This window comes from Anolis sagrei, chromosome 4 (assembly GCF_037176765.1).
Source record: "Anolis sagrei isolate rAnoSag1 chromosome 4, rAnoSag1.mat, whole genome shotgun sequence".
Lineage (NCBI taxonomy): Eukaryota > Metazoa > Chordata > Lepidosauria > Squamata > Dactyloidae > Anolis > Anolis sagrei.
In genome coordinates this window covers 40,880,211-40,896,896 of record NC_090024.1, presented here as the reverse complement: position 1 = coordinate 40,896,896, position 16,686 = coordinate 40,880,211, and the positions used below count along the sequence as shown (strand labels likewise).

The 16,686-nt window shown below is 39.1% G+C and overlaps 1 long non-coding RNA gene across 1 annotated transcript; it reads left to right on the top strand.

The window, feature by feature from the left end:
* Positions 1–371: 371 nt before the first annotated feature.
* On the top strand, positions 372–16,486 carry LOC132774931 (uncharacterized). The gene is made up of 3 exons (XR_009631455.2): positions 372–485; positions 13,600–13,647; positions 15,907–16,486. It is a non-coding gene; the product is annotated as an uncharacterized lncRNA (long non-coding RNA).
* The last annotated feature ends 200 nt before the right edge of the window (positions 16,487–16,686 follow it).

The window sequence follows — 16,686 nt, the reverse complement described above, 5'->3', positions numbered from 1 at the left end:
TCTGAATCAGAAAACGCGCAGACGCCTTTCTTTGGGTTGAGCTGATGCAAATGACAGGCAAAATGTATAATATGTATATTTTTTCCCATTGTTTTCTTCGTGCCGCACTCACTTCCGCCTTGGGGGGGGGGGGAATCAAAGAAAGGCATATCGAAAGAAAACCCGGAAACTCCCCATACAACTCTAGCATGAGTTACTCTATCATTATTTACATCTGGTTCTTTTGAACAGCGATGGAAAGAGAGCTCAGACGATCTCCCGAAAGCCAGTCGGCGTGTTCAGCCCCTTGATGGACAGGTGACGTGCCCAATCACATGGAAGAAGAGGAACGGGTAACCGACCAATGAAACAGAACGAACGCCCGAGTAAGGAGGCCCAGGAGGGACTATTTTCTAGAGTAGTCCTTCTCAGTTGTGACAAGGCTTCCGTGCTCAGCGCTTCTGGGGAACCTAACCAACAAAACACACAAATCTCTGTTGGTTGTTGTGAGTGTCTGGAAGGAACTGTTACTCATTGTTATTTTATGGATGTATCTACACTGTAGAATGAATGCAGTTTGCCACTACTTTAACTGTCATGGCTCATGAGATTTGTAGTTTCACAAGGTCTTTAGCCTTCTCTGCCAAGGAGTGCTGATGCCTCCCCAAACTACAACTCCCACGATTCCATAGCATAGGGCCATGGCAGTTTATTTATTGTGTCATCAGCAACCATGCCATTGTATTACATTTCTAACAGAACAAAACAAACAAACAGATTAAAAAAAACCCACAGATTTTGCAAGCTTGGTAGTTGATTAAATGTCCTTTGACCAGCATCTGGCCACTTGAAGTGCCTCTGGTGTTGCTGCAAGGAGGTCCTCCATGGTGCATGTGGCAGGGCTCAGGGTGCATTGCAGCAGGTGGTCAGTGGTTTGTTCTTCTCCGCAATCGCATGCCGTGGATTCCACCCTGTAGCCCCATTTCTTAAGATTGGCTCTGCATCTCGTGGTGCCGGTCTGTTCAGCGCCTTCCAAGTCGCCCAGTCTTCTGTGTGCCCAGGAGAGAGTCTCTCATCTGGTATCACCCAAGGATTGAGGTGCTGGGTTTGGGCCTGCCACTTTTGGACTCTCACTTGCTGAGGTGTTCCAGCGAGTGTTTCTGTAGATCTAAGAAAACTATGTCTTGATTTAAGTCGTTGACGTGCTGGATGATACCCAAACAAGGGATGAGCTGGAGATGTCTCTGCCTTGGTCCTTTCACTATTGGCTGCTACTTCCCGGCGGATGTCAGGTGGTGCAATATCGGCTAAGCAGTGTAATTTCTCCATTGGTGTGGGGCGCAGACACCCTGTGATAATGCGGCATGTCTCATTAAGAGCCACATCTGCTGTTTTAGTGTGGTGAGATGTGTTCCACACTGGGCATGCGTACTCAGCAGCAGAGTAGCATAGGGCAAGGGAAGATGTCTTCACTGTGTCTGGTTGTGATCCCCAGGTTGTGCCAGTCAGCTTTCGTATGATGTTTCTAGCACCCACTTTTTGCTTGATGTTCAGGCAGTGCTTCTTGTAGGTGAGGGCACGGTCCAGAGTGACTCCCAGGTATTTGGGTGCGCTGCAATGCTTCAGTGGGATTCCTTCCCAGGTGATCTTCAGAGCTCGGGATGTTTCTCTGTTCTTAAGGTGAAAGGCGCATGTCTGTGTTTTAGATGGATTAGGGATCAGTTAGTTTTCCCTGTAATAGGCAGTAAGAGCACCTAGAGCTTCGGAGAGCTTCTTTTCAACTATCTCAAAGCCATGGCAAAATGCATTTAATTCTGCAATGAAGACTCGCCTTATCTATAAACATGGAGCGTTTTTCTTATCTGCAATAGCTTTTGAAAGACCCGGACTTAGTTCATTTGTTTATTTTCATCCTTCATAGATATATCTTCTGTAATCGAACCAAAACACAAACTTAAAAGGCATTTATAAAACATTGGGTTCATACTAAAATTAGAAATCTAAGTGGATCTATCTGAACCTGAAATGTATCAAAATCCAAAAGTACACTGATCATAACCTTCAGTAAGTCAACTAGAAGGTGCAAATACAATGAATTATTCTAGTTTTGAAGGCCACAGGTTTATTAATCAGAATACATGTAAATGAACACAGACAATACTGTTGAAAATCTGGAAAAAACATTGGTTTCTGAAAACATTTGGTCAGGGTTGGGGAACATCTGGCTTTCCATATGTTACATTGCTAATCCTATCCTTTTCCACCATAGCAGTGAAGTCTGGAGCTATAACAACAGTTTCCCAACCCTTATATTCTACTAGAATCTTTGGAATATTATACTTTGTGTACTGCATTTGTAAAGAGTTTCGTGGGGTTTTTTGGGCATATTTTCAGGCCTGATTTATCTTGTTACAGAAAACAATAAATTAGCATGTATGATTATTTATTCCTGCAATTGCTTACATGGACACTATTGGTTGAATGAACATAGAAAGAATGTTAATGCAATCGTGTTGCCAGCTTTACAATGGAAGATGAACAAGTTTTAGAATTTGTTTCAGCTTTTGTGTGAATAACTTGACAGAAGCTTTTGCCCCTAAATTTAGATTTGTGTTTGCTGAGACAAATCCTACAGATTCTTATCTCACAAGCACCCGCTCTCCTTGTGTATGTGTATGACTTCAAGTTGCCTGTTGACTTATGGTGATCTCCAATTGATTTCATAGGACTTTTTATTCCTTCCTCTGAAATATAGCCGACAACACCAGTATTGGTTGGAGGTCTCCCATCCAAGTACTGAACTGGACTCACCCTGCTTAGCTTCCAAGATCTGATTCAACTTGATGCCTTTAGAGCAAGCGTACTCCATCTCTCAGGTTTTTTTTTTTCATCTGAGCCAAGAATCTGATTTGTTACTGCAATTTTCAAGAATTTCCAGGATGTTTATATGTAGTACAGTGGTTCTCAGCCTGTGGGTTTCCAGATATTTTGGCCTTCAACTCCCAGAAATCCTAAGAGCTGATAAACTCGCTGCGATTTCTGGGAGCTTTAGGCCAAAACACCTGGGGACCCACAGGTTAAGAAGCACTGATGTAATGGATCCGCAATATATCTGCTCAGGATGATGATGATGTTTATTTATACCCTGCTTTCTCTCTCTTCAAAAGAGACTCAAAGTGGCTGCTTCCAGGAGCCCTGTACATACCCCCCCACCACCACCACTAATACCCAAGTCCCTATTAAAATTGGTCTTGGTGGCAGCAAGCCTTATTCTTTGGGCTTTCTTCCAGCCAAGGAGCCCACCAGCCACCCATTCCACCTTCAAGCAGGTTTCTTAGGGACATGGCAATTAGAATAGACATTCCTGCTTGGCATTTGCAAATTACAAAGCCAGATCACCACCACCATGTTGCTGCAGAGTCTTGAATCCATAGATTGAGAGTCAGATACTGTATTGTTAAGCACCTTCTTCCTTCCCAGTCATTGTGGCACCACGGCTTGCCCTCCATTTTGCATTGGTATTTTGTCTATAATCAGGCAGACTAAATCTCCATTCTCTCTAAGTCAGGGAGAATGAATAATAAAATCCCTTCATTTCACCTTGACCTGGAACAACTCATTCAGCTAAAATTTCTGTCATAATTTCTAAATGGTAAAATAGCTGTGAGCAACTGTAGTTGGTGCTTAATGTATAATGCTTCCTGACATCTCCAAGGGCAGCCCCAAGGTCTCAGGTTTATAGTCTGGAAATCTGAGTGCATGGTATGATCCTGTTCTATCTCTCAATGTGATCTTAACCTAAGGCTTAGGAAAATTCTTTGAGTTCTACCATTCACACCTCCCTCTTTAAAAATGAAATACAGTGTAGGGTTGCTGTAGACTTTTTGCTTATCAAATGGATCTATCTTGCAGAACTTTCTACTGGCCAGGCAATTCTGGAATCCCTAGTACCAAAAAAGGAAACTTTCCCAAACTCTATCTAAAGCTAATTTATTGTACTTGGAAGTTCCATTGATTTTATGTTAGGGTGCAATCCAAGATACTTACATAAATCCAAAGGACTTGCTGTTGCATTGACTTGTACAGCACTGTGTTCAATGTATATATTCATAAAAGATTGCTTATGATGGCTGTTTCTATTGCCTGTTTCATGCCTATCATTCCCCAAATTCCTACCTTGCTTACTTCTAACTTGAGACTATATTCCAACTAAAAGATCAAGTTTTTTAAGTGCTATGTAACAGGACACTACCCAAGGCACTGTCTCCCTCATCCTTGTAATACCGTAGTTCAAGAGGCTACATCAGTGGCAATTTAGTGTTCCTCTGACTTTTTTGATGGGTAGATGCTTATTGAATACTGTTATCCTATCTGTGCACATTCTTAGTCTTGTCCACACCCTGAATTATCGAATTCCATTTCCCCTCTTGACTTCAAATTCCTGAATCTAATGACACCAATCTCATTATATTTACATAAGATGGCATTTGGGAATAAACTTTATTTAGGATGGTTTTTAACAAATGAGTCTTTCTGCAAGAAAAAGAAGTTTAGTTGTGGAACCTGGGAGAATGAATTATCTTATTGTCAGAAAAACTGATAAGCAAATGTGTATGTGTGTGTGAAAAGTATTTCTGAACAGCTCCTCTTGTACCTAACTTTGAAAAATAAGAACTTGTATATTTACTTCCTACATATTCCAAAATGTGATAATTCACACCTATATTTTAAAGTCATTTTTGGAAAAGTTGTCACAGCTCTCTCTGACACATAATGCACACTTCTTTTTACTGAAGAAAAAAGCAAATGGCACAAACACGCTAAGGTTACGAATATAAAACTGAATTAAATTTGACTACTTCCCAATTGAATGTGGAAAATAAACACTAGAGGCATTTAGAGGTCAAGAGTTTGTAATACTTTTAATTGTGCTCTTGATGTTCATCACCGATGGAATCCTTCCCAGAAGAAACAGAAGATAGCTCATTCCGAGTCATTTTTGTTACAAAGAGCGCAATGGATTATTTTTCCCTCTGAAATTCAGATCATCTATTCTGCACTAGATTTGAAACCGTGGGTTTCAATTACACTGTATAGTGCAGTTTGAAACCACTTAAACTGCTATGGCTCAATACTATGAAATAATGGGAATTGTAGTTTGATGAGGCACCAATTTTGGCAGACAAAGCCAAAGACCTTGTAAGGCTACAACTCCCATGATTCTATAGCATTGAACCAAAGTGGTTAAATTGGTGTCAAACTGCATTAATTCTGCAATGTACATTCACCCACTGAAGTCCCTGGAATTTATGGGATGGTTTGGAATGTTCATTTGTTCAGGAAACATTTCCAGCTATAATCTGAGAGGAAAAAAATATTTGGGGTTAAAATGGAATAACTGAGGAGAGGGTTGTAGAATGTACGAAACAGATAGCAATCCTAAGACAAAAGAACAACTCTTGAAAAAAAAAGGGAGGGGGAATGAAGAACTTTGTAGAAACTACAGTGCAATCATGACCATAAAGAGTATCAGGCTTGCAGTTATATGCTGGTACTCTAAGCCCATTGATAAATGGAGTAGAAATGTGTTTTTCTGAAAACCCAGTGAAGTGAGGATCTTTCCAGCATACCTGAGAACCCAAGCTCTTTGTTAATATGACATGCTTGCTTGAGAGAGAGATTTTTCACCAGTGGCACCAGAAATATCCCTGAGGAGTCAATGGTTAGCACACAACCTGATATTCAGACTTAGAACCTGTCCTTTTGCTCAGAATTCCCATCAAGATTGAATTGCTCCTTTTTATTTGGAATAGCATCTACTTAGAGACAGCATCTCTCCCAAGCTATCAGTATTTTATAATACAAGAGCATGTATATGAGAAAAATGATTCCACCGGTACCACTGCCTTCAGAAACCCAGCTAAACAGTGCACTTAAGCTATGCTTTCTGCTGTAAACTCTTTGTTAACTAAACCATGTAAACAAATTGCATTTCATCATGCATCAACTCTATCCATCTGCAAACAAAAACGCAAGGATTACAAATCAGTGTTAACACTCTCTAAATCTATTCTGTGTTTGCATAGTACCTTATTTTCATAAACATATTTTGGACCATGTGACCTTGAGGATGACCTTGAGGATTAATAGATACGTTGTGCTGGCTCTAATTGGCCAATTCGACCCTCAATGCACACACATGATTCACATTAAAGCTAATGGGGACGATGTATATGCCTGAACTGCCTAAAGGTTAGAAAATACTTTGAAAGGTTCTGTATGGTATTAATGATCTCCAAACTGAAGAGGGTTGCAACTTAGGAAAAGTGAAATAGAGAATAGTGAGGATGGGTATGGAATTGGTGATTGTGCAAGCACCATGGGCATGCCTACCACATGAAATCCAAATCCTTAATAGCTGAGCATATGTTACATGAAGTTTGAATCTAAAGGCTCCTCTGCTAACCTTACATGCCTATAACTCAATGTCTTGAGTTGACTTTTGCAAACAAATTATTAGGCCAATTAGATTGTGCTGCAGGCCACACTAGTTTCTGCTACCCATCCTCTGCCTTTTCTACTGTGTTGAAACGTAGTGATTCTTAGGGTCTGCAAAGATTTTGAAGTTCTTTCATGTGCCTCTCTGTATTTTTCTTAATTGTGATTAAGAATGAGTGGATTTTCACAGTCCATTTTTAGCCAACTTTTCATTCCACAAAGTAGCAGGATTCCAGATTCCACACAGCTTTCCTTCCACTTGAACATGGGAGAGGTCTAAATTAATTCCAGAACTGACACATGTGCAGTGAATTAGTCACAGGTGTCAACAATGTTCACTTAGATATTCCCCTGAACAGAAATAACATTTTAGCATCAAGAGTCTTTTCATGCATCGGGTTCAAAAATTTGGACCCACATTGAAGGGAGGTTGGATGCAAGGAGCAGAAAGGTCTGAAACCAGGGGAAAATTGCCTTAATATGGGTTTTTGCACAACACCTGGAAACCAAAAGTAGACGAATGGTAGATTGCTAACATAACAGAGCTTTTCCATAAGCACATAATTCAGAACCCATATGTGCAGAAGACATGTTGATAAGAACATTTTTAAAAGCATCCCTAATTCAAGTTGTTTTTCATCCCTCCCTCCCCTTTCACACCACATAAATAGAAGTTTGATACTGCTTTAACCGCCACAGCTGCATCCTGCAGACTCCTAGGATTGTTAGTTTGGTGATGTACCAAAGCCTTGGCAGATGATTCTAAATTCCACATGAAGCTACAAATTCCAAAATTCCTTGGGATGGCATGATAGCCAAAGTGTTGTCACCATGTGGATGCAATTGTCCTTAAATGTCTTCTGTATTATTGCTAGAGTGAATTTTTCAGGGTACAGATTTATTCCTGAGTTTCCAAAGAACTCACATTGAGAGTAAGGAGTTGTTACCTAGGAAAAAGAAATCTATGGAGACTGAAGCATATATTTGATCAGAGCAAAGTACATAGTTTGTGAGAGCAACTGTATTGTGTCATTGGGCTCTCCTTGAATGATCATAGACGGGCTCTCTGTGTTACTACTGCAAGCTAGTGACATGGGGAACATTAAGAAAGTATTCAGCTCCCAATATCTCACTTTTAAGAAGCTCGCATCCATACAAATTCCCTTCCCTTAACTGCATGGAATCACATGCAATTATGGGACTCATCCAATCGTCCTTGTTTCCATTTGCATTCTCACAATACTACAAATTAGAAGAGGGTAGGAGACCATGACTGTTGTTAGTCACCCAGTGAATGTAATGGGCCTACGGCCATACCACCCTGAACACACCCAATCTCATCTGATCTTGGAAGCTAAGCAAGGTCAGGCTTGGTTAGTACTTGGATAAGTTGGAATGTAATGGCTAAGTAGAGATGTGAATCCAGATTCCCATATCATACTCTTAACTAGAGGATGGAAGCATGTAGCCAGATGTTGCCTTGCAGGTTCCAGCATTCTTAAACCTTGGTCATTTGGGACAGGTTTGCTGGGACTTGGCAATACATTATTTGGAAGGTCACATAATCCATACTTCTGCTCTTAACAGTTGTGTTCTCCCTGAATTGCACAGTATATGGAACAGATGCTTAACAATTGTATAAAAGAACATGTGCACACTGGAAAAAAGCCATGTAATTTACCACCCACTGTTAATGAAAGCGCCATATAAATTCATCATGCAGTTCAACTTTCCCCTTGCCCTCCCCTACTTCTTTTATGCATTAACTTTGCATGCATGATCAGTCATTTTGGTTAATGAAAAAACTTCTGTAGACTCTCTTGATTTTTTTATTATGTTAAAAATTACTCTTGTCTTTCTGTAGTTCAAGTCCTTTTGTTAATTATACTAAACCAGATTTCCACTGAGAATCCAGCAGTAGTACTGCCAGCGTGTGATCTGTTAAGGCCCCATGAAACCTTCTTCAATGGCTTTTGTAAGTTCAGTTCTTTTTCAGTAGTCTCTCTTGTACAAAAGGTGAGCTACTATGCACAGTTTTGATCAAATGCTCATATGAGTCTTATGTTTTAATTTACCTTAATTTCTGATCCTTTTCTAGTTTAGAGTGATGATTCCTCTCCTGCCTCTATTACTTCTTAAGGAAACTAGTTGTTCCTTTAGAGCTATGAAATTCAGACATCAGTGTTGCTGAAGTGATGAGTTAAGTGGGAAACCTATTTCATACATTATATAATAGAAACATAAAGTCTGTTTGGAAAAGTTTGTTTCATATCTATTCTATTTTTCTTTTCTACCACCTTTCTCACCCCTAGGGGTTAGAAAAGTGGTATAGAAATGCAGTAAATAAAATAAATAAATAAAAATAAATAGACATATTTGGAAAATTGTGCAAATTCTGGATTTTTTTAATCTTCACTGAACTGTGGCAGAGCACAGGAAATGAAAACAAATGGGTGGAAAAGGAAAGTTCCCATGTGAATGATATGGCTTCTCTCCCAGGGGAGTAATGATTTACTTTCTGGCCAGCTGTGTTTCAGTATTGGGAGTGTCCTGACAAGCACTCCACATTTTCCAGTCCCAGATTCAAGTTTTGCATGGGATATACTCTGATTGGCTGTGGCGGATTATCTGGATTTTTATAGACTTTCTTGAGTTTTGACATGCTGTTTCTAGCTTGATATGTGTTGCAGTGCACATTGGGTGGGTGTGTTTTGTGGATGCCCCACTCTTGAGATGGCTTTGTACTGCATTACAGTGTCTGTGTAGAATTGCCCTCAGCCAGCTATGATCTCCCTAATCTGCAGCCTTCACTATGCTCAGGTTTGGATGAAAGACCAACCCCCACCCCCCATCTCAACTGCCACTGCCCTGGCCCCAAATGGAGAGAAAAAGAGGCAGTGTCTGCTGGATGTAATCCTTTGCATTGTTGCCATTCCCCTTTCCTTTTGTATCATGTTTCAATTAGAATGTAAATTTATTTATTTAATTTATTTAAAAGTTTTGTATACCGACCTTCTCACCTCTCTTGAGAGACTCAGACCGGTTTCCAACCATAAAATCACATACAGTCAATAAAACATCATAATTCATATTACAATAAAACATTAAAACAGCAATTACATTCAATAACTGCAATGGTCAGTCGTCCTACTAAAAGCATTGTTCATCATCCTCCATCCATATCTCAGGGTGTTGGCTCACTCATCGAATGCCTGTCTCCATAACCACGTCTTCACCTGTTTCCTGAATGTCAGGATAGAAGGGTCAGTTCTGATCTCCAGTGGGAGAGAGTTCCAGAGTCACGGGGCCACCACCAAGAAGGCCCTGTCCCTCGTCCCCACCAGACGCGCTTGCGAGGCCGGTGGGACCGAGAGCAGGGCCTCTCCAGATGATCTTAATAATCTTGATGGTTCATAGGGGAGAATACGTTCGGAGAGGTAAACAGGGCCGGAGTTGTTTAGGGCTTTATAGGTTAACATCAGTAAACCCAAAGGCAGGGAGCTGTCATATTAACAATTTGTAAGGTGCTCTGAGTGCCTTTGTAGCTGTAGAGCAGGGCATGAATACTCTACAATAAATGAATATCCCATTGACAGTATTAAAATAAGGTCTGATTGAAAGGAGAAAGTTCATCCTTGCTTCAGGCAGGAGAATGTCTTGGACCAATATTATCAATAGTTGAAATACCTGATTGCTTTCTCTCTCTAAACATGTACATATACACATAAACATACTACACCCAAGCAGTATTGTAAAAGTGATCCCCTATACTGCCTTCCTCTCTATATTGCCTGGAAATTGAAATTGAGGAAATTCACCAAACGGGCCCTGGTTGAGAACTATTTCGTATTTGGACTCTCCTAGTCTACGCCAACCCAATGACCATCGTTTGACTACACAACCAACCCATCCTGTTTTGTAAACTCTAGTTGGCTGTTGTAAATTAATGTGGATGTTTGTTTAGATTTTATGTTAGTATATAATTTTTTCTGACTGTGTGTAGTTTAATTTATTGATGTTAGGTTTTGTTTACCGATGTCAGGCTTTAATGTGATGTTAGGTTTTAATGTTACTTTCATATGTGGGGTTTCTTTGGGATTTTATGTCAGTATTTGTTTTACGAAGGCATTGAATGTTTGCTGTAGTTATGTTGGAATCCGCCCTGAGTCCCTTAACGGAGATAGGATGGAATACAAATAAAGTTTTATTATTATTATATAATGTTGCTGACCCTGATGTCTCCAAGGAAGGGGTGGGTGACAGATTGGGAAAGTAAAGACTCCCTTTTGTTTTTGTAATCTGCCACATGTCTGCAATACCTCATGTGTCCTACTAGGGTATTTATAACCTTCAGTAATGTAAAAATATTTTTCTAATTGCATGAAATTTTCACACGATTAAGATAAATGGTTAGAGTTATTGTAGAAGAAGCTCTCTCATCATTCTGGCTTTGGCTGCAACTTGGATCAAATTGATACCACATCAGAACAATGTTTTATAGCCTCTGCCAATTTAATAATCAAATTTGATGTTAGATCTGTGCAGAGCTACATCTTTGATTGACAGAAAGGGCTGTTATATATGGATGTGATGTGCTATTCATGTGTAACAAGATCTTTGAGTGACAGTTTAACAATGGTACAATTTCTACCTTACATACTATAAATGATTCTTGTTGTGGTACAGGCAGTTCTGCACAGGCAGCATTATGTGTACAACAGAGCACATTTTAATATTTGGTAAAGTTATAAAAAATCTTATGGGCTATGGTAATTAGTCAAGAAGTTCCACATACTGTCGTTGCAAATGGCAATGTGGGAGTTCTTTGGTGCATTACTTAAAACTTAGTTAAAAAAACAGAACAGCTTTTCTCCATTTAGCACTCTGTCCACAGAGTGGCAATTCAGATGCCAATCAATAAAACCCTGCCACTCATGTTCCCCAGCAATTCGTATTCAGACTCATTCTAGAAGTTATATAACCATAATGATGAGTAAACACTGATTGGCTTTTCCTCTTTCAATGTGTCAAGCCAGTCAAATTCGTGGCCATCCTGTGATAATGGTTTTACAACTGAACCCATTGAACTGAACCCCACATTATGTGAAGAAATATCACATTTTATCTATCTGGACTCTTCCACAACTTAGTTTTATCTGATGACCCTGAGTTCCTGGATTATGAGGCCACAGAGAACAATTCCCCCATCCACCTTCTTTATACAATGAATAATCTTATATACATCTGTCATCTCCCTCCTTACAATATCATTTCTCTAAACTAAAAAGCCCCAAATGCCTCTTCTAAAAAGAGTGAGACATATATCTTAGGAACATGCATAGCCCTGTGCTGAAAACTGGCAAAAACTGAAAGTCTACTAGCTCTTAAACCTATATTATTCCAATTCATTCATGTTCATGAAGGGATGAATCTTTGGCGTGATAGATAATAAGTGGACCAAAATAATTGAGACTGAGATGTGGAACAGGCAGAAAGTAGGATTTAAAATATATTCAAGCCAATGGCACTGAAGGAAGCAAGTCATATGGTTTTGCAAGGGGCTAAACAATCTTAAATTTGGGGTATAAAATGTTTAGGAATTGGTAGCAGCTAACTTTACAACTCTCTATTATAACAGATAATTTATAAAATTTATAGTTACTGTAGGACCTCCATATCCACAGGGAATTTCTCCTAAACCCTCAGTGGACACAGGAACCTATGGATAATAGTCGGTCCTATTGGACAACTTCTGCCAGAAGTTACCATAGAATCATCCAGGAGTACTGAGCAAATTCTAAGAGAGGATAGAGCTCTAGATATTTCAGGATAACTCTGTGGTGACTTCTGACAGAAACATGCCATAGAATCACCTAGAAAGCTTAGAAAATTTCCAGAAAGAAGGTATTTTTCAGGATGCAGATAGGAAAAACTGTGGGTACTGTTCCTTCTGATACAGGAATCATACTGCATTAAGGGAGAGTGCCTTCATCGTTTGCAAGATGATTTAATTTTCACCACTGAATGTAAAGTGCTGGAGAAAAGGAGTACATCTAAATGGATGCTTAACCCCCAAGAGGTGAGAGAAGAGAATCAGCTCTGTGGTACCTACATGATCATGGAGCTGATTGGATCATGTAACATCACCTTGAACTGCATTAACAAAATAGAAGGTTGCTACAGAGTTACCCTGAAACTCTGAGCAAACCTGGACTATGGGTTTATGCAAACAGTTGGGTTGGTTCTAAGATGGAACAAGTTCCAACCGTTTACACCAGGGGTCCCCAAACTAAGGCCCAGGGGCTGGATACGTCCCTCCAAGGTTATTTATCTGGCCCTCACTTAGGGTAAATCTAAGTCTAAAATGACTTGAAAGCACACAACAACAACAACAACAACAACAACCCTATGTTATCAGCCAAAAGCAGGTCCACACTTCCCATTGAAATACTAATAAGTTTATATTTGTTAAAATTGTTCTTCATTTTAATTATTATATTGTTTTTAGGTGGGGTTTTTTTGCACAACAAATAAGATATGTGCAGTGTGCATAGGAATTTATTCATTTTTTTTCAAATTATAATCCGGCCCTCCAACAGTTTGAGGGACTGTGACCTGGCCTTCTGTTTAAAAAGTTTGAGGACCTCTGGTTTACACAGATATCTCATATTTCGTGGGGACATAGAATGGCACTTACCATCCCTTTCTTGATTTCTTTGTAGCAGAGACTAATGGGAATAACTTGGCTGGTGCCCCCGCCCCAAGCCAACACAAGAGTGTTGTGTGGTTCCCCCCCCCCCCCGCCCCAAGCCAACACAAGAGTGTTGTGTGGCCATGTTCTAGCAGCATTTTCTCCTTACATTTCACCTTCATCTGTGGCCAGCATCTTCAGAGGATCTGAGTGTTGGTAAGAACATTCAACAATCAGGATTGGCCAGAGGATATTGTGTCCTCAAACTACAGTAGTGCTTTTACAACTCGCTCTCCCTGCTCATAGGTAGCTGTCAGATGATATTGCACCCCACTTCACAGCAGTCCTAGCCAGCATAGGCAGTGGTGAGAAATTCTGGAGCTGCAGTCCAACAGTCTCTGAAGGATGTATTATTCCCATCTCTTTTGCAGAATCAGCCTTCTGGAAATTATTCGATTGACCTGACTTGACCAAGCAAGGTACAGAAAGTCCTGACCATGGCATTTACTTTGCATATTAATAAACTTTGTCTATAGTGTGAGGAGCCTGGGTACAAATCAATACTACATTGCAATTTTGTGGGTGTTTTTTGTTTTGTTTTTATTTTTGCAATCATTCTGCTCCTTTTTCCAAGTAGCTATTTTTGTACTTGATCTGTCCCTGCCATTGATTACATATGTAACAATGTACTCCTCTGATGTGCAAATGCTTTGGGAATCATAACAAGGAGATGCAAGCAACCCACTCATCAGATGTGGAAAAATGCAAGAGTTTGCCCATTTCTTAAATGATCTCAAATTCTGATGTCCCCCATCATGTAATTGAGAATGATTAGAGAATAAGAATGAGCCTATGGTTTCTGCCTTCCCATGAATGCATTTGGGTTTGTGCGTTCTATTGCACTGGTTTTCCCCATGAAATGGAACCCACACCAGTCTATTTATTTCCCCTCAACAGATACGTTCCCTCAACATTGTAATTACTTGAATGCAAACCATAGCAACAGTAATGCACGGGTGAATTCTAAGTATCTCATGAAACTACAGATCCTAAAATTCCACAAGCTTAGCTAAAATGGCATCTATAACTATGCTATGTGGGTGCTTCTATGTAGACTTGGCTCTGGAAAGTCCCTTTCTAATATAAAGGGGCAGCATCCTTTGAAAGGGGAGACATAAAACTGTACATTTAATTGCAAATAATGCCATCTCATAGATTTTAATAATTACTAGTCTTTCATAAATCTCTTGATGTGTCACATTGAAAGCATGGCCCTATAAAGTGGAGTGTGTTACACTGCTAAATACCCAATCCAGTTAAACCATGCCGCTTAGAATATTATTTCTGAAAATGGAACTACATTATATTTAAATATTTATTCTTTTCCTACTTATTCTCTCTAAGCCATAGTCGCTCCCTTGCTGGGTGCTGATTTCTCCAAATAATTCCTGGAGCACAAAATAGCAGTGTGCTGTAATTGGGAATAAGTAATTTTAAAAAAGCAATATAAAATCCCTGTTCTCTTGCTTTCCTCTGCTCTTCATAAGTGCTAATAAGAGCAAAGGTATATTAAGTCAAATCTTTGGGGATTTACTTTGTATTCACTAGTAGTTTACGTGATATTTGAATAAATGTTTACTTCTGCTATGCATTTTAGCAGATTATGGCTCCTTCACATATTATGAAAGCTTTGTAGAATTACATGATTTGCATTTTGTTTTAAGAAAAGCACAGGATTTTTGGGCAACAAATTTCTATCAAGTCTTGCTGTTCTATGAAAGCAAGGTATATGCAGAAGGAAACAGGGCTGGGTAACTTTTGGTTTGGTGTATTTAGTTACTAAAATGTTTGTCTTCCTTATATTATTGAACAAATAAAGGATTTTCGCAGATGGTATTTTAGATCTTGGAAGTTAGTTGAAAGATGAGTAGTTCAAGGCCACCAAAGTGGTTAGCAACTATTACAGTTACAGCTTATAAACATCACTATTTCCCACTTTCTGAAGCAACCCAAAATATTTTATGTATTATCTTTGTTGTTAGTTTTAAAACATTACCACTATTTGAATCATTTTTCGCCATTCAACGAGTTATAACAGATCTGTTCTACAAGGAGTTAACAATTGAATTTAAATCACTAAACTATAGTGCCTTTAAATATTTCAGAAATTATCCCACTATCCCTTATTGGAACCATTTTTAAGGGACAGATGTTTGGATGGGTCCCAGTTCTTTGTCTAGGAAGATTTTCAACATAGCTTTACCCCATAATCTTTAATGAGAGCCTTTTCATAGGCCCTTCATTAATATATCTCATAATAAAGAAATTCATCAATAACTATTGAGGTGGAAAGAATTAAATGTGGAGAAAAATGGTTTGTAAAATAATTTTAGCATGGCAAAATAAGTAGTTTTCAAATTATTCACAATATAGAAACAATTAATTAAAGGTTTAAATTGGCTTTCCTGCCCTTCCAAAACAAAAAAGAAGGCAATTCCAAGTACCATACTGTTATTGTGCTGAAGAACAAATAATAAATTGCAACTTCTTTTGCAATCACAGTGAGTGATTCAAAATTCCTGTATTTATAGAATATAAGTATAGTATTTCATGAATAAGGAATGTGTACTAAGAAAAGATTGAAAAATGTAAACTTACATTCACAATTTCTTTAGGTATAACTTTTCACAAATGTTTACTTTACCAGGATCCATTTTTGCTTTCTCTGTTTCTTTCAGATTTCAAGTTTTGAACACTGATATCAAGGCAACTTTCTTGTACTAATCTTGCTTAACATCTTTACTAATGATCAGCCACAGCCACCACTTTTTTTCTGTGTCAGGAATGACTTGAGAAACTCCAAGTCGCTTCTGGTGCAAGGATGTTGCCCAGGAGATGGCCAGATGTTTTGATGTTTTACTATCCTTGTGGAAAGCTTCTCTCATGTTCCTGCATGGGAAGCTGGAGCTGACAGAGAGAACTCATCTGTGCTCTCCTCGGATTTGAACCTCCAACCTGTCGGTCTTCAGTCCTGCTGGCACAAGGGTTTAACATTGCGCCAACGGGAGCTCCAGAGCTACCACTCACAAAGAGCTTTCTATATGCTGATGACCTTTGCCTAACAACTCAAAGAAAAGACTTTGAAACAATCGAAAATCAACTTACTAATGCCTTGAAAGATCTCTCCAGCTATTACAAAGATAACCACCTGAAGCCTAACCCTGCCAAGACACGAGTGTGCGCTTTCAACTACGTACCAATGAAGTTATAATTGAATAGTATGTATCAAACCTAAATAAAAAAGGATTTAGATTCTCATCCATTTTTATTTTTTGAAAAACAAATAGATTAAACAAAATACACACAAAAATTTTATGGAGGGAGGAATGTGTGACAGAAGGTATTTTCTTATGGAGGAAGAATCTTTGGATCCAGCTCATGTATAACAATCCAGAAATTCTCATGTAATCTAACTTCTTAGAGAAACTAGGTATATATAGGTGGTTCCTGAGTTACAA